The 12439-nt window shown below is 46.9% G+C and overlaps 1 protein-coding gene across 1 annotated transcript in view; it reads right to left on the bottom strand.

Moving 5' to 3' along the window:
- Positions 1-12439, bottom strand: part of GRIP2 (glutamate receptor interacting protein 2) — a 498925-nt gene that overhangs the window by 391547 nt on the left and 94939 nt on the right. The gene's annotated exons all lie outside the window — the stretch shown is intronic.

Below are 12439 nucleotides of genomic sequence, written 5' to 3'. Positions count from 1 at the left end.
GTTTGACAGCCCTAAAACAGAGCCAGGAGTGCCTGCTCTAGATAGCATTGTCAGGTGTGTTATATAAACCATGACTGGCCAATCCAGGCATTCTGAAAACATTCTAATCTTTCTGTTACTGTTGTTTTGCGCTGCAGTTGGTGTTTGGGAAACAAAGTCCTGATTGGCTGGGGTAGGGATGCTGGGAACAGTGTCGTGTCCTCAAAATATGCTCAGCCATTGGGTATTTGCTCAAAAGCTTTACTACTTCTCTCGTATGGGAGAGAGGCTCATGCAAAGCACTGCTCACTTGTGACAAGAGCTGGGTGAATAATGCAAAACCATTTCGGGGCATCTCCACTGGAATGGTGCCCCTTCTATCTGCAAACATTTTACTGGCACCAACCTTCATGAAAAGCATATTGCAAAGTCACAAGAGCCAGTAGCAGCAGAAACAAAGTTTGACTTACCTGATCAATCGTAACCAAGTGACACAGAGTGAATTTTCTAAATATTCACAATTGGCTCTTACAGGAAAAGCGATCAGAAAAGACATCTTGTTTTTATCCTTAAACACTGAGTATGTTTGAGGAGATTGCCCCGCCCTTTCATGGCGGACATAATTCACTCAGCTGGCCTCAGACAGAGAGAAAAAAATCTCATTGTTTCCAAAAATATAGAAATTAAACTTGCACCCATTTCGCCACCTGGATTTTTATTACTTTATGATGGAGGCAGTGTTAGGAAAGTGGTTAGAAAAGAGGAAATGAAAATCAGGACTCTTAGGGTATGTCTACACTGCAATTAAACACCCATGGCTGGCCCATGTCAGCTGACTTGGGCTCATGGTGCTTGGGCTATGGGGCTGTTTAATTGCAGGGTAGACTTCGGGCTCAGGGACCCTGAAGGCATATCTACACTGCAACATATACTGTGGATTAGTAGAACTTGAGATAGCAGACCCTGGGTTTGTTAACCTAGAGCTTCGGCATCCATACTCATTTGTAAACCCAAGTTAGGAATTGTTGAACCCTGGGTCCCAACTTGAGGCTCCAGCATCTGCACTGTATTATACAGGCCTGAGCCCAACCACTCATATTCCAGACTTCCTAGCACCCTCCCCAAACATGGCCACTCTAGCCTTTTGTTTGTGGTGATTGTGGGAACACTTGACTGTCCAGAGGACAAAAAGTCGGCCCATTTGGTGGACTCCCAGAGCACACATCCAGTGGGGCTCCATCTACGCTGCAAAGCAACAGGGCTTGAACCCTAGGTCCTGGCTTGACTCAGGCTCATACCCTCCATCCCCATGGGGTCCTGGGGCCCTGGGTCTGAGCTCTGGGTTAGCGTGATTGGTTTGTAGATGGAAGGGGAGTTAGCCTTAAGCCTGAGTTCAAACCCTGGGCTTACATTGCAGTGTAGACATACCTTTTGAGTGTGTCTTCACTGCAGAGTTAACTCAAGCTTTTACTCGGGTGCTGCCCCATGACCCCTCCTGTCCAGACACAAAGCCCTCTGATTCAAGTCTAGTGGTGCTCTCAAGCTGGGCTAGCTGGCATGACTGGGAGTGTGGGTTAGGTGCTGCTTCCACTTGAACTATTAACCTGCCCACTTTGAAATGAGGATGCAGGCTAAACCATTCAAGTGCTGATAGTCCTCCAACGTCTTCCCACAATTCCACCCAGGTGCCCAGAAAGACAGACAAGTTCTCTCACAATTCACTGAGGAACATTCAGAGCAACTCAACTTACTGCAGCACAAAGAACCATAGGGTATGCCCCCAAAAGTCCTATCAACACACCAGGGAGTGAAGCACCATTGAGCACCCAGTATCTCAAGAGAGGCTTTGCAGTGTTGCTGCTCACAACAGGGCAAGGTTAACCCAAGAGTCCAGACCTGGTTGCTAATCATCTGAGTTTATTCTGCAGCAGAGACATCCCTTGGTTCTATTTCCAGTGCTCCACCTCTGGGAGGCAGTGTATTTAGTGGACAGAGTAGAAGCACAGGGAATCAGGACACTCCAGTTCTGTTTCCAGCCCTGAGTGGATTTTTGTGTGACCTTTAGTAAGTCACTTAACAACCCTGTGCTTGTATTTACCTGTTTGTTAAGTGGTTCATAAAAACCTATACCATAGTTGGGTTATGAGACTCAACGAATCATTAGGGATCATTAGACGTGAAAGATGCTACATACCACATTTTTATGTATGTAATGACTAAATCCTGTTTAATGGACATTTTCCCATTTGTACTCTGGCACGTAAAAATCAGCCAGCCCTGTGTATCTTTGTGGGGAGGAGTTCCTCCAACATGAAAATGTGACAGTTCTGCATCTTCCAATGAAATCTACAAATAACCTTTCGCAATTGTCTTGATTACAAAAGGTAAAAATTTCAAAAGTGTCTAAGTGACTTAAGTGTCTAAGTCCCATTTTCAAAAGCCATGTGGGCATGTAGGAGTCAAAGACTTGTTGAAAGTTAAGCCAGTTTGAAAATGGGACTTAGCCACTTTTGAAAATTGTTGCTGCTGCTACTCAGACACACTTTTTTAGTTTGGAAAAAAAATCCTTCTCTCTCTAACCCATGACAAACTTCCCCCTCCCCCCAGGTAAGAAAAAGCTAGTCACAGAGAACATAACACAGAAGCAACAGGAAACCCTCATGCTATACACAAGAAAGGTTGTTTAAAAAGAAGGGAAGATCTTCCTTGGTAACGAGCGTGCCTTCTACTGCCTCTTTAACTGTCAATGTCTCCAGCCTTCCAACTGTGCTATGAGTGGTTCCTTCATCTAAAACTCAATTTACAAGCAGTTTTGCTTCAGATTCCCTTCTGTTTATTACAGATACCATTCTCCTGGCAACACGACATCACAAAAAGCCACAGCCCCTCCTGTCATAAAGCCTTTCGCGACAGCCATAAGCACTGCTCAACTACCCGACTCATCAGCATGCTGTGATCTTGTTGCAGTCAGCATTTACTGTGCAGCCTTGTCTCTCGGCCTTTGTCTATCACACAGTAACACTAATACATTGTAATAACATGGTTTTTAAAGTCTCTTTCTCCATCACCAAGCCCTTTGGAGTGATGCACAAATAGCTGGACACAATTATAACCATAAACCCCATCAGAATTCTAAGATTCAGAAGTTCACAAACTTTTCCATAGTGTGGGTCACCCTTTAGTAGACATTTAATCTCTTAGGCACCTCCTCATCCCATTCACAAGTAGCTCCCTACATCCTGATAGATTGTTTTGTGGGCCCCGTCCCTCGTATGCACAAATCATAGAAGATTAGGGTTGGAAGAGACCTCAGGAGGTCATCTAGTCCAACCCCCTGCTCAAAGCAGGACCAACCCCAGCTAAATCATCCCAGCCATGGCTTTGTCAAGCTGGGCTTTTAAAACCTCTAAGGATGGAGATTCCACCACCTCCCTAGGTAACCCATTCCAGTGCTTCACCACTCTCCTAGAGAAATAGTTTTTCCTAATATCCAACCTAGACCTCCGGCACTGCAACTTGAGACCGTTGCTCCTTGTTCTGTCATCTGCCAACACTGAGAACAGCCTAGCTCCATCCTCTCTGGAACTCCCCTTCAGATAGTTGAAGGCTGCTATCAAACCTCCCCTCACTCGTCTCTTCTGCAGACTAAATAAGTCCAATTCCCTCAGCATCTCCTCATAAGTCATGTGCCCCAGCCCCCTAATCATTTTTGTTGCCCTCCGCTGGACTCTCTCCAATTTGTCCACATCCTTTTCTGTAGTGGGGGGCCCAAAACTGGATGCAATACTCCAGATGAGGCCTCACCAGTGCTGAATAGAGGAGAATAATCACTTTCCTCAGTCTGCTGGCAATGCTCCTACTAATGCAGCCCAATATGCTATTAGCCTTCTTGGCAACAAGGGCACACTGTTGACTCATATCCAGCTCTTCGTCCACTGTAATGCCCAGGTCCTTTTTAGCAGAACTGCCACTTAGCCAGTCGGTCCCCAGCCTGTAGCAGTACATGGGATTCTTCCATCCTAAGTGCAGGACTCTGCACTTGTCCTTGTTGAACCTCATCAGATTTCTTTTGGCCCAAACCTTCAATTTGTCTAGGTCACTCTGGACCCTATACCTACCCTCCAGCATATCTACCTCTCCCCCCAGCTTAGTGTCATCCGCGAACTTGCTGAGGGTGTAATCCATCCTATCATCCTTTGTGGATTTGAGCCACAACTATAGTCAAAAGCACCATCTCCCCGTCATAATCACATATCATCCCTGTGGCAACCATATGGAAAAGTAACTTTAGGAAAACATTTGATGTATTTCCAGCTGCTTTTAAATGGCATGCACTAGCTGGACTGATGGGAAGAAGCCAGAACCACCATCTAGCAGTCTGTGGATCACCAGCAAGTGCGCCATAAACCAAGGTTCGGAAATTTCTGCTCTGAGTATCAGAATCCTGGGCAAAGGTAGGCAGGACTAGTAGCAGGAGCTAAATAGGCAGGAACAACCACTGGGGTTTGGAGTCAGTATCCAGGTGAATAGTCAGGCCAACGGGCAGAGCCGGGGACAGGTCAGGGATCAGACTGAGGATCAATACCAAGTATCAAGGTGTGGGAGGGTGTTCCAGGGTTCAAGTGGGAGTCAAGGTCCAAGGCAGAGCAGAGGAGTTCAGGAACAGACAGTGCAGTGTAGTCATGGCAGCTAGATAGCTAGTGATCTGCTTGGTTGTCCAGACACTTCCTGGAATGGCTCCTGGGTTCTTATAGGGCAGGGAGCCAATCAGGTGAAAGAAATGTCAAAATATCAGAATTCACCTGGGGATGGAAATTCCATTTTCTGACAAGTTCTAGCCCAGAACCTGAAAGCTCCACCACAACTCTGGCTTGTAGGGTATCCACACCCAACTCAGGGAACCCATCTGCACTCCAGACCATGAAAGGAGATAGCTAGAGCTGCTACATCATGACTGTTCTCATGTGGCCAGGAGCTGGAAGACAATGCTGGGTGCTGATACACACATGAGCACTCAGAGAAATCACCAAGGCACTTGTACATCCACCCTTGTCAGGACAAGTAGTTTTAGTTGTTACACTAAGGTTTATCCAGTGCAGGTGTGAGACAGAATGGGCTCTGCTACAAAACTAAGAGGAGTATGAAATCCTTCCTATTTAACATGGTGTGGGGGGGGGAGCTGTATGGATTTTGCCGAGGGGATCAGAAGCCTTTGGATGGACGATGTAAAAAAAAAAAGCCGGACTTCTTATATTGCAGGTATTTTGTCTTCCTGCACAGAAGCCTGTTTGTGCACTGTGCCAGCATCTCACTGGCAAAATGAATGATCTAAGAGATTCAACAATGCCACTGCCCTCTCTGTGCCAGCCCCACGTGCCAGGCCACCACTGCCCCTGCCTTGTATCTGTCCCCTGTGCCAGGACACCACCCCAGCTTTGACTGTACCTGTCCCCAGTGCCAGACTTCTACCCAGGACCGGATTAACTCTCCTGTGGGCTTGGAGTTATTAGATTTTGTGGGGCCCCTGGAGGTTTGGAGTGGGGGAGTGGGCTTAGGGCTGGTGCAGGGGATTGGGATATGGGAGGGGGTGCAGCTCCAGCTGGGGGAAGGTGGGCTCTAGGGTGGGGCCAGGGATGGGATAGGGGGTTGGGGTGCAGGAGGGGGTTGGGGTGCAGGTTCCGGCTGGGAGGAGCTTACCTTGGGCGGCTCCTGGTCAGCGGCGCAGCAGCGCTAAGGCAGGATCCCTGCCTGCCCTGACTCTGCACTACTCTGCTCCTCGAGGTGGCCGGCTTGTCCGGCCCCTAGGCATAGGGGCCAGGCTGCTATGCATGGTGCACGCTGCATGTGTCTGCAGGCTCCGCCACTGCGGCTCCCATTGGCTGTGGTACCCAGCCAATGGGAATTGTGGAGACGGTGCTGGGGCAGCGCACAGAGATTCCATGTACACCCTTCGCCTAGGGACTGCAGGGGCACATTGGTGAGCCGGCGCTCATGGCTCCAGCCCCGGGGGGGGGGGGGGGAGGGGAAGGGGCGGGTGATGAGGCTCAGGGACCAGTGTCCGGCCCGCGGTGTGGAGACTTGCCATGGGGCAGATGAAAAGAAGGAGCAAGCCGCCTGCGGGGCCCCCCTTAGCCCCTAAAGCCCCTGCATTAATCCGGCTCTACTTCTGCCACCACCCTACCTGCACCGGGCAGCCACTGCGCTGCCTGCATCTGCCCCATATTCCAGGATACCACCACTGTCCTGCCTGCCGTGCACTACAGCTGTGCAGCTGTAACACCTGGACTCTAGACAGGCCCTCAGTCCACATGGGGAGTGCAGAATAGCTATTGTGCTTTGAACTCACACCCTCACTATTTCACACTAACTTGTCTTTGAATTCCCATGTAGATGACAGGGGCACTAGCTCCACCCAAGAGGAATAATGTACATGACAGTGGGCACAAAAACTTTAATCACATTAATCATTCTGAAACATGGATTCGCTTTACACGTCTATGTACACTGTGTAACCTGCGTGGCTCTGTGGGCAAATTCTACTTACCAAATATATTACAGAGAGCTGGGCAGATACAGCAGAAAACTTGCCACAGCTATTTAATGCTTTAAGGAATTTGTTTCAGCTACATTTGAGCCACGTTTGCATTCCAGAATCCAGATTCTTGCAGCGGCATGGTATGAACGGGCGCACTCGAGGAAAGATAGTTTAAGCTTGCCCCAAGTCCTCTCAAAAACAGAATTTTCAGTTTTCTTTCCGTCAGCATTCACAGTACAAACCCAACCCAACTGGAGCACCAAAACAATACCATGTGATTTATGTGACCTATCATAACTAAGCCACACAGCTCCATAATGAACATGACCCATAGATAAAGGGAGATTGCAAATAATCTGTATGATCAGTTTGGTGTTTGGTTTTGTTTTTTTGCTGTACATCACCATTTAGTTAGATTATAAACCAGTTCCATCATAATCAATCATAACAGTAGGCTATTTAGCACAACAAAGAAATACCAGCTTGCCTTCTTGACAGCAGGCATTCTTTCGTCTTGTTTTGTTACACTTGAAGGGAACAGCCACCAAAATCATTTGAAGAAACACACAGTGGGAAGGGAGAAGAGATAAATTAAGTTGTAAACAACAATGGAAAAAGCTACGGCTGAGTTGTCAGGCAGCTCAGACTTTTGCAGTTTCAGAGATTTGTCAGTCAGTCCAAAAGTTCGGAGATGACACTGGTTCAATGACATGATCACTGCCGATGAGAATGATGCTGCAAAACTGGGATTTTCTGCACCCAAGGGTTAATTTGAGGAGCAGAAATCCCGGAAAAAGACCACAGTCTCAAGACTGGAAAATGCCACCTTGGGTCCCCATTTCCAAGGCCTTGTGGTTCCATTCCTTAGTAGCTATTTTCTTGTTGAACTTGCTTTAGATCAGATTATTGAGATATGCATGAGCCAGAACTATAGCATGAAGTCGAGCTGCAGAAGTTGGGCATCACTGCCAGACATCTGGGTACCAGAGAATCTCCCTCCCAATATATCCTGGCCTACACCTTCCTGCCTTCTCACTGATAAAAGCCCTCAGCACTACTGAACCCACCTGTGCTCTGTTCCAATCAAACTCCTTCAGCTCTTTTTTTCACAACAGGAGTATGTAAAATGGCAGGGTCACCCAACAGAAGTCTAGTGCAGGGAGAGAGCTCTCTCACAGCTCCTTGTTGTCAGGGAATTTTAGCAGATCAAGTTTCAAACTAAAACAAGGGATTTGACACAAGAAGGGAAAACAAACAAACAGAAACCAGGACTGCTCAGACAGACATAAAACTAGTCTTTCTACCTTGAACTAGCTTATCCAAGGCGCCTACTTAGCTGGTTTGCTACTGATCTTCTCCCATGCCTCTAGAATGAGAGAGAGACTTGGCCTCCCGACTGAGCCTTCGGTTGGATGCCCCACTTCCTTACCCAAATCCCTACCTGTTTGGATGTGGGGAACAGGAAGGTGTAACAAGGAGTTAGCTCCCTGTTGGCAAGCAGTAGGTTCTCTGCTCACTACCAGCTACAGAACAGAATTACTTCAAGACTGTAACAAAACCCCCATTCCCTGCTCTTGAACTGACTTATGGGTTAAATCAAAGGCTTAAACAAACAGAGAGGTCTTACTTTTCATTCCAAAGCTCACCAGAGAGTCTGTCTCTGGCAGACAACCAGAATGCCAGAGGTGCGAGCTTCCACTGGGGACCCCTGGTCACTGGTCTTGGCAGCTTCGCCCCAGCAACTGGCGGTGAGGGTGACCCAATAGATTTCAACCAAGAAAATCCTAAATAGATTCACTGCAATGCTGCTACTCATTGGTTAGGCTCAGTAAACAGTTGGGTTTTCCTCCCAGCTCTTGATATACTCAATATGCAATGGTTATCATCTCAATTCACTCCCATTCCAGGGTTTGCCATTATCATTAATTCAAGAACCAAATCTTGCAAGAAGATTGTATTTACAGACATAAACTGTAGAAAACGTTGCCCTCTTGGTTTGGCCATGTTAAGGGATTTTTCCTGCAGGACCTCCAATACTTTCCAATTTCTTCCTCTTGCCTCAGAAAGATTCATCCTATTTTTTACACACCTGAGTTTGAGTGAATGAGGCCCACCTGCTCTAACTGCCAGTGAGAGTCAGAGGAAGGGCTGTGTATACGCCTCCAAAAGCCTAACATTCTGATGCAGGCTAATTTGGAGAGGAGGGACCAGAAGAGATTTGGTATCGTGCAAGTTAATCTGTCTGGCCCTGCATTTATTTTGTAGATGCAGTCCATATGTGAACCTTCACAAAGGCCTTCTGATAAGGTTTGGCCATGCCTATGCTTACAGTTCAGAATGTAATGTGAGCGACGCGGCATATCCACTGGTGCACAGAAGTCCAATCAAAGACATGTAGCTGCAGTGCATAAGAACAAACCCACTAGAACCTGACAAACTTATCTGAGCTCTGAGTCCTTTGGTGACATGAGATAAACGAAATAATGGAAGAGTTTCACACAAGAGGCTAAAATGGAGAGGGGAAGAGAATGAATTATTTCACAGAGAAACCTGAGCAAAATCCCGAAGTCATAACAAGACGTGAAAGCTCAGCTGTGTAAACAATTTAAGGCCTCTCTAACAAGAAGAATGCAATACAAACGATCATTCAAAATCACTGTAAATCTTCTCATTCCAAAGCTGACCACAGTCACTTTTTTCTAAAAATCAAGCAGGCCAAATGCCTTCCCCCTAGATCAGCATACTGACCTTCAGAGATGCTCTTTCCTCTTTTTTGGTTCACAGGTGATCAAAATGGCTCATTCATTTTGAAAGTTTATAATCCCATAAAATATGCCTCTCTAGATTCGGTACTCAGTGAATGAAATGTTGGGGGCCCGATTCTCTGTGGCCTTGTATATGGTGATGTTGTTTACACCAGTGCAAAGTGAGCACAAAGTGGGAGTCAAAACTACCCAATCAGATTGGCAGTGTTCTACGCACACCTGGCACTAGTGTAAATGACTACATATGGTGCAGGGTGATGGCTCATTAGCTCCTCAACGTTGCATATTTATACTCCAAACAATGGAGGTCCACTGAGGTCCTTGGGAAGCCTCTCATGGAATTCAATGGGAGCAGGAACAAGTTCTGTCCTTGCATTATCTTTGCCAATGGTGATAACCAAGAAGAATCGGCCAGTTCTGCCGTCCTCATGTTTCCCCATGCAAAGAGACACAACCTTAGCTCTGTTCATGGAAATCTGAGTTTGAAAAGGTGAGTTTCTTGTTTCTGACTGTGGAATTTTAGCTTAGAAAATACAGTGGTGAATGAGGTTTCATGTAATAGCATCACAGCTATCAAGGACTGCCAGGCAGCTACTTTGATAAATAGCTCTGATGGAGAAGAAGGGGATAGTGGGAGAAAGGAAGGGGTGGGAGGTAAGAGTGGATGTCAGCCTATTGATGGCAGTATTGGTACATGGAAGCGAGATGCAGACACCCATCAAAATGCTTTGACGTGCAAAGGAACCTGATCGTGATAACTGCCTGATTTATTTTTCTGCTTTCTGAGACACAAAATGTTCCATGCACAGTGGCCCTAGATGAGGTGGGGTGATGTGGGACATGTAATAATGTTAACGTGAACTTCCAACTGCATGTTTTCTTGCTGTGGGAAAATTTGATCTGAGCAACAGAAGAGAGTTAATCACAGCCACCAGATGTAATTTTTAACAGAGTGGGAGCTCGGCAATGCAGCCAACTGAAACTGGGAGAAATGCCCCTTGACTTAGAGAAAGTCTGTTGCAGCCCAAGCCACGCCACTTTGGTCAAGTGGTTGGCTTCAGTGGGATTATTCACATGCTTAAAGTTAAACATGTGTTTAGGTTCTTTGGTAGATCAGGACCAGAGTGCTGAGCCACTGATCAGATCTCACAAGCTGGGCAGACAGAGGCCTGGTCAATCCTTGGATGGGAAAACACCATGCGACAAGTCAAATCTAGGTGCTGCTGGAAGTGGTTCAGTAAAGGAGACTGAACTGAACCACTACCCAAACAAAGGACTATGAGGTGCTGTGTTTCAGATGAGATACAAAACTAAGATCCTTTCTACTCCTGGTGACAACACATCTCATGCCGCTTCAAAAAGAGGAATAATAGCTTCAGCATCCTGACCAAACTCCATTTTAGGTTCACACATTTTATATGCCTAAAATTCTCCTTAATGTTTCAATTGCATACAACAGTCTTACTCACTTTCTCTTCAAAACTACTGCCTAGTATTGCTGCCTGCAGTTAAACAGATGCTAAATTTTATCCCAACGGTGGCTGCATTTTAGTGCTGAATGAAGCAATTATTGTATATATGCACTTATTATATAAAGCATATCAAGTGTTTTGAGATACCCCAATATGAAAAATATCATACACATGTGCTATTACTACAAACATTTAAGAGCACTATCATAGCTTATCTCCATGTCAGGCTGCGGAGTTACAGAATCAGGTCTATTTTTAAATGAGAATTAGACAGGGCATAGGGCAAGCCCGCTATAAACTAATAAAATATGTTAACTGAAAGTCCAAAGCCCTAGTAAATGGAAGGTATGGTACAGGGTGGAAAAGAAGGGCAATGAAATACAGCCTCCCTGGAGTTCAATTACTTACGACTCATCCTCCCAAATGACTTCTTTGCCTCCATAAATGAGAGGAAACAGAAACACTAGCACTGCTGAGATAGAAGGTAATTATTCTTGCACAGTGGGAGAGGAAAACACACATCCTAACAACTTTGGCTCATGGGACTGTGTTTGTTACAGGACAAAGAAAAAAAACACTCTTAAAAACGGGCTTGAGTCATGGTACTGCACAGGTATGTGCCACCGTCGACATTACTGGACTCATTGTTAAACTCCGTCCGTGTGCTTGGTCAAGAGAGTTTGAGATCTAGATGAACGCCACCAGGGCCAGCTTTAGGCCAATTCCACCAATTCCCCCGAATCAGGCCCTGGTGCCTAAGAGGGCCCCGCGCCCAGTGAGAATCTCTTCCCTGGCTAGAGGCGCCTTTTTAATTTTTACTCACCTGGCGGCGCTCCGGGTCTTCGGAAGCACTTTGGTGGTGGGTCCTTCGCTTGTTCTGGGTCTTCGGTGGCGGGTCCTTCAGTGCCACCAAAGATCGGGAGCGAGTGAAGGACGCGTCGCCGAAGTGCCGCCGAACACTCGGAGCACCGCCCGGTGAGTACAAGCCCCACGTGTTTTTTTTTACATGATTTTTTTTTTTATGTCTTCCCTACCGGAGCCCTGTCGAAACTGTTCGAATTGGGCCACACACTTCCCAAAGCCGGCCCTGTTCCTAAGGGTAGGGTACTTGGAGCTAGGGTTAGGGTTCTTATGGGAAGGGCTTCCCGCCCTAGGGTTAGGGTTCCTAAGGCTAGGGCACTTGGAGCTGGGGTTAGGGTTCCTATAGGTAGGGCACTTGGAGCTAGGATTAGGGTTCCTATAGGTAGGCCTTCCTGCCCTAGGGTTAGGGTTCCTAAGCATAGGTCACTTGGAGCTAGGGTTAGGGTTCCTAAGGGTAGGGCACTTGGAGTAAGGATTAGGGTTCCTATGGCTAGGGCTTCCCGCCCTAGGTTTAGGGTTCCTAAGCGTAGGTCACTTTGAGCTAGGTTTAGGGTTCCTATGGGTAGGACTTTCCACCCTAGGGTTAGGGTTCCTAATTGTAGGGCACTTGGAGCTAAGGTTAGGGTTCGTATGGGTAGGGCTTCCCGCCCTAGGGTTAAGGTTCCTAAGGGTAGGGCACTTGGAGCTAGGGTTAGAATTGCTATGGGTAGGGCTTCCCGCCCTAGGGTTAAGGTTCCTAAGGGTAGGGCACTTGGAGCTAGGGTTAGAATTGCTATGGGTAGGGCTTCCCTCACTAGGGTTAGGGCTCCTAAGGGTAGGGCACTTGG

The sequence above is a fragment of the Mauremys mutica genome, chromosome 7 (assembly GCF_020497125.1).
Source record: "Mauremys mutica isolate MM-2020 ecotype Southern chromosome 7, ASM2049712v1, whole genome shotgun sequence".
NCBI lineage: Eukaryota > Metazoa > Chordata > Testudines > Geoemydidae > Mauremys > Mauremys mutica.
The sequence above is the reverse complement of the archived record's forward strand: the minus strand, read 5'-3'. Positions and strand labels throughout refer to the sequence as shown.